Source organism: Amblyomma americanum, chromosome 6 (assembly GCF_052857255.1).
Source record: "Amblyomma americanum isolate KBUSLIRL-KWMA chromosome 6, ASM5285725v1, whole genome shotgun sequence".
Taxonomy (NCBI): Eukaryota; Metazoa; Arthropoda; class Arachnida; order Ixodida; family Ixodidae; genus Amblyomma; species Amblyomma americanum.
In genome coordinates, this window is record NC_135502.1 from 121,687,006 (window position 1) to 121,697,695 (window position 10,690).

The window sequence follows — 10,690 nt, forward strand, 5'->3', positions numbered from 1 at the left end:
AGTGCTTGATTCTATGTCATCACATAGGGCGCTCGCTGCGGAGCTGGTGACGACTGAACAGCTCGCCGGACTTCACCTCGGACCACGTCCGGTATGGCAGCGACGCTGGCCTGTGGAGCTTCAAAGCGAAGTTCGTCGAGTTCTTCGCGCACCAGGCTCCTCACAAGCTCTCGAAGCTCCTCAGTGGGTAACGACGTGGGCGTGCAGTGGCGAGCGGCTGCTACACTAGCCTGACGGCCGTTGTGCGCGCCCGTTCACGCAGAGAACGCTCCATGCTTGTTGCCTCCTTGGCAAAGTCGGCCCCCGTTCTTGGCGGGTCACGTACCAGTCCGGCAAACAATTGCTCTTTGACGCCGCGCATTAGGTGGCATACCTTATTGTCCTCGGGCATAGGAGGATCGGCGCGATTGAAGAGTCGCGTCATGTCCTCGATGAACATAGCGACGCTCTCGTTCGGCTGCTGCGACCTCGATTGCAAGGCGATTTCAGCCTTCTCCTTTCGTTCGCTGGTGTTGAGCGTGGCTAAGAGATCTCGGCGAAAGATCTCCCAGTTAGTGAAGGAAGCTTCGTGGTTCTCATACCACGTCTTGGCAGAGTCCTGTAGTGCGAGGTACACGTTCCGCAATTTGAGCTCGCCGTCCCATTCATTGAAGCCTGCCACACGGTCAAAACTGGCCAACCAGTCTTCGACGTCCTCAAACCACTCACCGTGGAATGATGGGGCAACCGTGGCGTGTGAATGACGAACGGCGGGGCATTCCCGGAATGCTGACTTGTCTGGATAGCCGTAGCGGACGTCATGGTCCTCGCTGGTCTTGCGAGGTGGCAGAACTCTGGTTGTAGGCCTTGCAGACGGCGGCTCGCCTTGTGGACAGGCGTTGTAGCCATGCGTTGAAAACTGACGTCAAGAGTGTCCTCGAGGTCAGAGGTCAGGCTTTCTAAGCTCCTCAGTGGGTAGGGACGTGGGCGTACAGGGGTGAGCTGCTGCTACACTATCCTGACGGCTGTAGTGCGCGCCTCGTTCTTGCAGAGAACGCTCCATGCTTTTTGCCTCCCTCGCAAAGTCGGCCATCTTTCTTGGCGGTTCACGTACCAGTTCGGCAAGCAATTGCTCCTTGACGCCGCGCATTAAGTGGTGTACCTTCTGGTCCTCGGGCATAGCAAGGTCGGCGCGATTGAAGAGCCGCATCATGTGTTCGATGAATATGGCGATGCTCACGTTCGGCTGTTGTGACCTCGATTGCAAGGCGATTTCAGCCTTCTCCTTTCCTTCGCTGGTGCTGAACGTGGCTAAGAACTCTCGGCGAAAGATCTCCCAGTTGGTCAAGGAAGCTTCGTGGTTCTCATACCTCGTCTTGGCCGAGTCCTGTAGTGCGAAGTACACGTTCCGCAATTTGCGCTCGCCGTCGCACTCGTTGAAGCCCGCCACACAGTCAAAGCTGGCCAAGCAGTCTTCGACGTCCTCAAACCTCTCACCGTGGAAATGGGGGCGACCGAGGTGTGTGAAGGACAAACGGCGGCGCATTCCCGGAAAGCTGACTTGTCTGGCTAGCCGTAGCGGACGTCATGGCCCTTGCTTATCTTGCGATTTGGCCGAACTTCGGTTGTAGGCCTCGCAGGCCGCGGCTCGCCTTGTGAACTGGTGTTGTTGCCACGCGTTGGGAACTGACGTCAAGAGTGTCCTCGAGGTGTGCGTACATGGACCGTAACCCAGCACCTCTACCAAATATGTCACTGATAAATGGTCGAATCAGTAAAAAGAGGTTTAATTAGACGTGCTGGGCGTGAAAGACAGCAGGTAGCTCGAGCGAGGAAGGAAATAAAAACCTCTAGCCCCTAGAGTGTGCAAGGCACGGCAAGTCCCATCTAAAGCAGTTCGGCCGCAGTATGGCGCCACTGGATAGACTGGTGCTGTGGCAATATAGGATGCAGTTAATTTTACTGTAGACTTTTTAGCTGACAAACCGATTGGTTTGATACATGAACGTTGTTACCGCCATGGCAGCAGTGAAGCTTGGCCATGTCTTGAGTGAACTAGAAGATAGATTGTGTCTAACGCCTCTGCCGCCTTTGTATAAAAATTGAGACAAAAAAGGGTAATTTCGCTAGGATAGCTGCGAAATTTATCTCTCTCTAGGTGCCTTTTGAGAGGCGGTAGTACCCGCGCGCTGCATAGCGTAGTGGTTAGTGAACTCGCTACACACGTGGAAGGCTAGGGTTAAATTCCCGCTGAACGAAGTATTTGCGTTTTTATTTTATTTCATATCACAGCTTGCTTTAGTGCGAACAAGCCGTGGTAGCTAACAAAAGCCAACCGAAACCGAAGCTGAAGTTTGTGCAGCGCCCCCTTGCTGCCGTGGATATCACCTTGTCAATTTATAACGGCCGGAACCTCTGTGCCACGCCACGCCAATTTGAAATGCGCGTTTAGAGCATACCCGACGTTACTCTCCAATCTCCGATCTGTGCTTTTAGCACATGAGTAAGACAAACACGCCTTTCAAACAATGCTGGGAATTGTTTCGTTCAGCTTGACGTCTGCCAGCTGCACAGAGTGCTTCACGCAGACGTACGCTCTCAATTTAGAGCGACGGCCTGTGGGACGAGTTGGTGCATGACTGAAAAAACTGCGACGCAGTGAAGACAACAAAAGAAAGAAAAAGACAACACATGCTCACACTACCAACTGTTTATTGGAAGAAAAGAGGCGCGTTTGTAACCCAGATTTACCATGTGCCATTGCTCCATCGCTCACAACCCTGTAACAAGCAATATGCAAATTAAAAGATTAAAAACAAAACGCAGAAGGCTTATCTACATTTCCCTTAAAGCCCTACCTTATATAAAGATTACACAAAGCACTAGCTTATAATAGAAAGATACACCAAACAAATCTTAGCAATAGCACTGTCATTCAATCGTAGCAAAAGGAGTGTCATGCATTCGACCCAAAAGCAGTCAAAAACCCGAAACGTAAAATCAAAACAAACACAAAATAAAATAAAAAATCAAACATAACAAAAGCCACAACAGCCCCACCCATGTTTGGGAGTCGGACGCCAGAAAGAAAGAGAGAACTCTTGGCGGCACAGGTCTTCATAAAAACGTTTCAAGATAGCAAATTTTATTACCTCGCAAATAAGCAGAGCTATCACTAATGCATGAGATCCCCGTATTTTTAATCATAAAGACCACGTCATAATCATAAGGGTGGTGTCACATGGTAAGTGAGGGTTGTACATGAGCCCATTTTGTTCCCATAATCAGTTGGTAGTGTGAGCTTGTGTTGTCTTTTTCTTCCTTGTGTTGTCTTCATTGCGACGCAGTTTTTTCGGTTATGCACCAACTTGCTCCACAGGCCGTCTTTCTAAAATGACAGCGCACGTCTGCGTGACGCACTCTGTGCAGCTCGCAGCCGTCAAGCTGAACAAAGCAATTCCCGGCACTGTTTGAAGGGCGTGCTTGTCTTACTCATGTGCTGAAAGCACACATCGCAGCTTGGAGAGTAGCGTCGGGGGTGCTCTAAGCGCGCATTCAAAATTGGCGCTGCGTGGCACGGAGATTCCGGCCGTTATATTTTGACAAGATTATATCCACGGCAGCAGCAAGGCGGGGCTGCACAAACTTCAGTTTCGGTTGCCTTTTTTAGCTGCCACTGCTTGTTTGCCCTATACAAACTGTGATTTAAAATGAAATAAAAATAAAACAACCAATAGCTCGTCCAGAGGGAATAGAACCGTAATCTTACGCGTGTGAAGCGAGTTCACTAACCACTACTATACTGCAGTGTGGTGTCCTGCCACCTTTAAAAAGGCACCTAGGGAAGGATAACTTTCGCAGCGATCCTAGAGGAAATTATTCTTCTTCTGCCTCACTTTTTGGGTTTCGTTTGCACCCTCTATCGTATAGTTCACTCTAGCCATGGCGAAGTCGAAGCGCTAGCCATGCCCGCAGTCGGAACCAGGCAAACATGAGCGCAATGTGGAGTTGATTGAAGAGGTGCTTTGGGATAGTTTTTGTTCTTCCGTGTTCGCTGCGTGCGTCCTGCGCGTTGTATTGTCGTTAGTGTGTGTGTATGTGTGCGGCTTGTACGCCGCATTGGAGTCTACAACCGCTTGCTGTCCTATGCGGCGTCGATGTATAGTAAAGCGATCATGCAGACTTTGCGTTACATTGCCAGTGGCCCTGCGCGCGACAGGGGCGGAATTACGGATCGCTCTCAATCGAAACTGTCTCATAAACAGTGTCATTTGCCCCTCTCCTATGGGTGTGCCGTGGACGGCGGCAATTCTTATTTTTTGCTTCTGTGACTGACGTCGTAAATAGCCCAGAAGTGTTGACGTTGTCCATCGAATTATGCGAGGTGATTGAGGCCATTTTTTGAAACGGGAAAATGTAATCTCAGCATTGAGACAGAAAATGGCTGCTGTTTAGATCGTCGTATACGCGGGTGACCGCGCGAGCAATGGTGTAGGAGGCTGCATGAAGACGACTTTGACGCGCGGGATGAATTATTTCGACGTCTCGACTTAAGAAGGATACTGCGCAGTGGCTGTGCGACGAACTAGCCGTTGAACTAGGAGGTGCACGGATGAGTGCGCTGTCAGTGGAGCGGCAAGTGCTGTGCGCGCTGCGCTTTCTCGCCACCGGTGGGTTTCAAGGTGGCGTTGGATATGAAGAAAACTTCGGCGCAGCCGAACCGACTGTGAACAAGTGTTTGCGGCGGGTAGCGGAGATCAATGTCAACGTTGGGTCGCAGAAGGGGGGTGTTCGCTTTCCGAGGAGATCCGAGGAGAGGGTGGCGGCGAAGGAGGGCTTTCTTTGCCTAAAATGTAGCCTCGGCAGCATCCCCGGTGTCGTCGGATGTGTCTATTGGGCACCCATCACTATCGAGGAGTCTGGGGGCGGTGCTGCGAACGAGCCGCAAGCGGTTCTACGCTGCGATCGTTAGTGAGTATACCTCGGCCACTGTTTTTGACCGCATGAGTTCAATTACGAGTGCGGCCTTGGCAGCTAGAGTAAGTTCGTGTTGTGCGTGTTTTTTCTCAGATCTGCAGCGCGAACATGCTCAATCTGGCCATGGACACGCGCTGACCCGCATCCTTCCACGACGCGTTCGTCTTGTTACACTCAAAGGCCGAGGAAGGCCTTCTGGACGACGGTGAGTTTTTTTCTGGGTCAGCAGTAAAAGAGCCGTGTCAACCGTCGGGTGAACTCAGTCACATATATTGAGCTCCAGCACTATGCATTTGCCCGGATCTGCTAACTGTACAAGAATGAGTCTGGCTAGTTACACCAATGCAGACATGTTACAGTATGATACAGTGTATTGCAACCCTTTTGGTAACTATAATTGCATCAGAAACACAGGGTACATATTACATTCTTGAAATGCAAAGTCCTTCCTGTTGAAGAAACCAAATCAAAATGCACGTCACAGCGCTTGTGTTTTGTATGCAATCATAGCGCATCATTTATATCAAAATGGTGGTAAAAGACTCACTTTACAGCAGTGCTCGCTTATACATCACAATCCTGCGTGTCTGTATGCTCTTGAATGTCATATTTAGCAATGGCTGGATGTGGGCTACTTGGCACGAGTCTTTTATTCTATAGCAGGCCGTCCTGCAAGGCTGTTGAGATCAGAGATAAAGAACATGCTTAGCTGCGTCATTTTTTTGTAGAGCAATGCGGTTCTGTACTTTCGGCCTCTGTAGGACGACCCGCCTCCAGGGGCAAGCGTACCTAAGGATGGTGCAGTGACAGTTGCAGCGGAAACTCTACCGTGTAGCGACGACTCACCAAGCTGGCGTGGAGTGTAATATCAGCCACTGTTTCTATTGCCACTCTCATTGCCTTGTGCTAGTGCACAACACACATCTGGAAGTGTGTGAGCAACTGTGTGATGTGGTTGTGCTGTTGGCCAACCTATGTGTGGCCAGAAGCCTGCAGTGACAAACAAGTGCTCCCAACGGCTGTCACTTCATTGACAGTGTGTTTGCCAGTATACCTCCCAGTAATTCAGCAGCTTGTTGTACAGTGTCTTCCTGAAGGCGGAAAAGGTGTTGAAACTGCCCGCCCATTATGTTAAAAGCATCATTTTCGCTTTCTTTTGCCAATGCTTATATCATCCCACCTGCCCCTTCTCTGTTACCTCTTTCGAGCTTGGTGGAGTGCCTGTGGTCTTTACCCGTTTGACAAACATGCAAGAACCAAAATTGTAGTGCTCGAATAAGGCACGAATTATTTGTGATGCTTGTTGGAATCAAAAAAGCACAACCAATGCTGTTTTTTAGTGCATCATACATTCACTAAGTGCATTTATTTTTTTAGGCACAGCATTTGATATGAGTGTTTGTCTTACAGAAAAGGCAGTGTGCATACAAGCATACTTTACCTTGATGTACAATTACCATATGGCATTTCAAATTGCAGTTAAGAATAAAATATCGAAAAATTGAGTTCTAAGTGCCTCTTTTCTTTCATAAAGAGGCTACTTGTACAATAAATAGTGCATGGCACAGTGTATATAATGTATTTTCATGCCTAGAAAACATTTTGGCACAAATAAGATGTCCAAATACCAAAGCTAAGCTTTTAGCTTGATGGTATGTGACTAGGGGTTCACTCTGTGCTAAAAGCAGTAGTTACTGCAAGGAAAACTGTACAAAAATGCATAATAAATAATATAAAGTTCAGTGGCTAGAACGACTGTTGAATGACTAAAACATCTTCACTGATAGACAGAGATGTGTAAAAATCACAGACACATCATCGAGGAGATGGTGTATGAGTAGAGGCCATTTAAATATAACAAAAAACACGCAACACCGTTCCTGGGAATGCTCTACAGCTCTAAGGATATACAGGCAGCCACCTTATGAGGAGTTTTGAGCACTCGATATTGCCCATAACTGACACCTAGCTCGGTTTGCGATAACACAAGGCTATGAAGTCTTGTCCATGATGACACAAGACGGTGACAATGTCTTATGCTATCGCATATTATGCGTGACAAGTGTAACTGTTTCAAGATACTCTTCCTCTAGGTATTTATTATCCTAGTCATTTTCAACTGGTGATTTCCTTTCTTACTGGAGTGGCCTCTATACAGGGTGCCTCAGATAAGATCGACCGTATTTAAAAAAAAGACCCTAAGTGTTCTTCCGGGCAGAAAGTGAGTGCATGTTGTCAGAAGCTATGTAAAATATTTAAAGCCCTTTAAACACCGCCCTCATCAAGCTTAGCTTTACCAACATTACTGTCCTGTCATACGTACCTCATTGCCCTGGATCATATGCAAACATGAACATTGCCTCTACACATTCATTGTTTAGAATTAAAGTGCTGTGTGCCACCGCACGTGAACAAACTTGCTCAACTTTCTGCCCTGTTGCAATTAGCCACTACACAAGCCATACATGCACCTTCTTCTTGCCTCGTTGGTCCCAGTAAAGAACAGCAAAAACGTTATTTGACCAAGCTCGTTTAATCCTAGGTGACCATAGGAAAGTTATCAAATCAGGTGCTTGCTTTTCTCTAAACAAACTGAGTGGAGCATACACATCGCAATTTCTGCATTTACAGGCAAAAATACCGCAACAACGGAACATCAACCGAACGGCGCTACAAAAACACCGACGGGACATCAACTGCTTAGCTCGATGTGGGCGGCATGATTTGGTTACGAGGCAGAAGTGTGATTTCTGCCACAGAGGCAAATCCTGTCGGCTCTCATTTCCCGCACGTAGATTGCAAGCTATCAGCAGCTGCACCTGTCTGCTGCCGTCTGTCGGCAGTTGCTTCTGTGTGATAATAAAAGGTTTGCTGGTATTTTCAAAACAAAATTAAAGAGAACCACACGTCACTCGGTCATTGATTGTAGGCGCCGACCGAGAACACAGACTAAAGTTCTCTTCGTCGATTTTCGAGCCGAACGCTGCTTGTAAGTTTATCTCATCTCGGCAAGCCCATAGCATTCCCTGCCTTCAATCAGACTTTTCTGCGCACTTAACAAATTCGTAAATTACCTTGTTTTTAGATGACACGCAAAAAACAGGAACTAGCCTTGGAGTCAGCTGTTTTCTTCCAGGCCGTCATGTTCACGCGATACTACTGCCAGCGCGCCCTCAGGTAAAAAGAAGTTACCCAAAAGCAAAATTAATTGCGAAACTGAAAACGCAACTAATTTTTCTTCATGTTGTTGAGTTTTCAAAACAGTTTATTACTAAAACACAACATTATAATTATTTGTTTGATTCATTGTGACTCTGTTTATTTTTAAACGGACATGTTAACGCTTTACCACGGACAGTGCTCCTTCGAGGCAACAAAAGTGAGCGAACAGCAAACTTAATTGCAAAACTCAAAACACTGCTTGTTTTGCTTGATGTTGTTGAGTTTGGAATGCAATTTCTTAGCAAAATAAAACATTGCTCGTTTATTCCCTGTGTCTTTACAGCAAAACATTAGTCTACGGTCCCTTGTGCGAATAAATGGTTCCGAGGCGGAGTCCTGCTAATAGCCACCGCAACCTTGCTGCTAATTTCATGAATCCGCGGTCGGCATCTCGCGGTGTTGTCATTTTGACGTCAGGATATCAAAATTGAGACTGTTTTTTGAGAGGGAACTCTAATACCGCCCCAGGAGACACGAAGCCGGCGTAAAAGCTGTTCTCCCTCGCCGGTCTTGAAGAATCTGGCGAGGAACAGTCGAGGCGCGTTTAGATGGATGGTTCTGTTTATCACGCCCAAAAATTCAGTTCTGGCCAGCATTACTGCAGAACTACTGCTGCATCATGATAAACACCGTGTTTATCATGATGCAGCCGCCGGGAGAACAGCTTTTCCGCCGGCTTCAAGTCTCCTGGTGCGTGCAGGGCCTCCGGCTATGTAACGTGAAGTCTGCATGGTCGATTTACTGTGCATCGACGCCGCATGGGACCGAAAGCGGTTGTACACTCCAATGCTGCTTACGGGCCGCACACATACAAACACACACACACTAACGACAGTACAACGCGCAGGACGCACGCAGCGAAAGCGGAAGAACAAAAACTGTCCCAAAGCACCTCTTCACTCAACTCCATATTGCGCTCATGTTTGCCTGGTTCCGACTGCGGTCATGGCCAGCGCTTCGACTTCGCCATGGATGTGAATGTAGAATGGTATTCGTCGAGCAGCGGCCCTTAGGAGACAGCACCAGTTGATACCTCAAGACGATTACTGTTTGCGCGCTCCCTGGCGCCTTAAATCCAACCACATGCATGGGCGTTAATTATTTATATCTGAATCACACGTAGCTGAACTGTCGCCAATAATATAGCCGAATTGTTCAAATTTTCCGTCTGAGTAGCACCTTTTTTCATATTTTTTCAGGAAGGGGGTGGGGACGAATCAGCGGCTACTCAAATGTCATTCTTTATTATTTCGAGCTTATTTTCTAAATATATGCCAGGCACGCCCATTCTCGCCTCTTGGTTGCACTCTAAGGTATGTTCTTTGGCCAGAAGTTTATTTCTGTTGTGTTGGCACAGGGTTAATAATTATCATTGCACTTTGGTGCTATCTTCAAACAAAACACGTCATTGTACACTCTCCTTGCAAATTGTGTAATGGGGTAATAAATTGCTGAGCAGCGAGTATGCACTGTATTAAATGAGACGAACATTACTTAATTGCTTCACACTTTGCATGTTCTGTTGTAGTTAGTGGTCACGTATGCCTTGGTGCCCGTTGCTTTCCAGTGTAGGGGCGAGAGGCGTGCCAAGCCCCACTTAGCAGCTTTTTTCCCTCCACTCTACTGGTCAACACGGTAAAACAAACTGAACATAATGCGTGGTTGCCTAGGCTTAGCTTAGACCAGTTTTCATTTATTTACTCTCAGGGCCGATTGGTTTCAGAGAGATGAGTGGGTGACTAACAAAAATACGTGTCTGATAGGGAGATTTATTAGGATGTTACACGCAGGAGATTTGAAGGCGTCAGATGCAGTGATGGACACGGCGAAGGCAGATAAGATGTGGCAGTTGGAAAAGTAGAAAAGTGGAGCTCTGCGTTAGTTTGTAGACGACCTAAGGTGAACACCAGAAAAAAATTAAGAAGGTAGAAAGGACGGAGGCCAGAGTTAAAACTGTAGTTTAACCGAGAAAAGCACCTCTCAGTAAGCCAAAATGAGCACATGCAAGCAGTTATGTGAACACAGAACATGGAAAATGAAAGTTCTTCTAGGACAGAAGAAAAGCCAAGGCACATTGCTCATTGTGATGTTGCTTAAAAATTATTGTCTAGTTCTTCATATCTACTCCATCCACACCCAGTAACTAAAATGCCGTAAAAAAGGAGCATCTCTAATTATTCTATTTACATGGGAGGCACACATCTCCAGATGTCAGAGGCTTGGAGTCTTATCTTACAGGCTAGCTAGTTTGGTAGATATAAAGATTGCCGCATCTAAGAGGCATGTGGTAGCTTCGTAGGGGGAGTATTTCGTAAGTCTTACAGCATGTTGTACAGTGCTGGCATGTTTCATTATTTACATCGCAATAATATGTTAGCACAGGCTAGAAAGTTCGTAACTGTGCAGAAAAAGCAATATTTATGTCATGTCTTAGTCACATTCTTAGTATTATATAAAATATGGTGCGAATAAGCAAGTCCTCATTTTTTGTCATCTTCTTTCTTAGCATTGA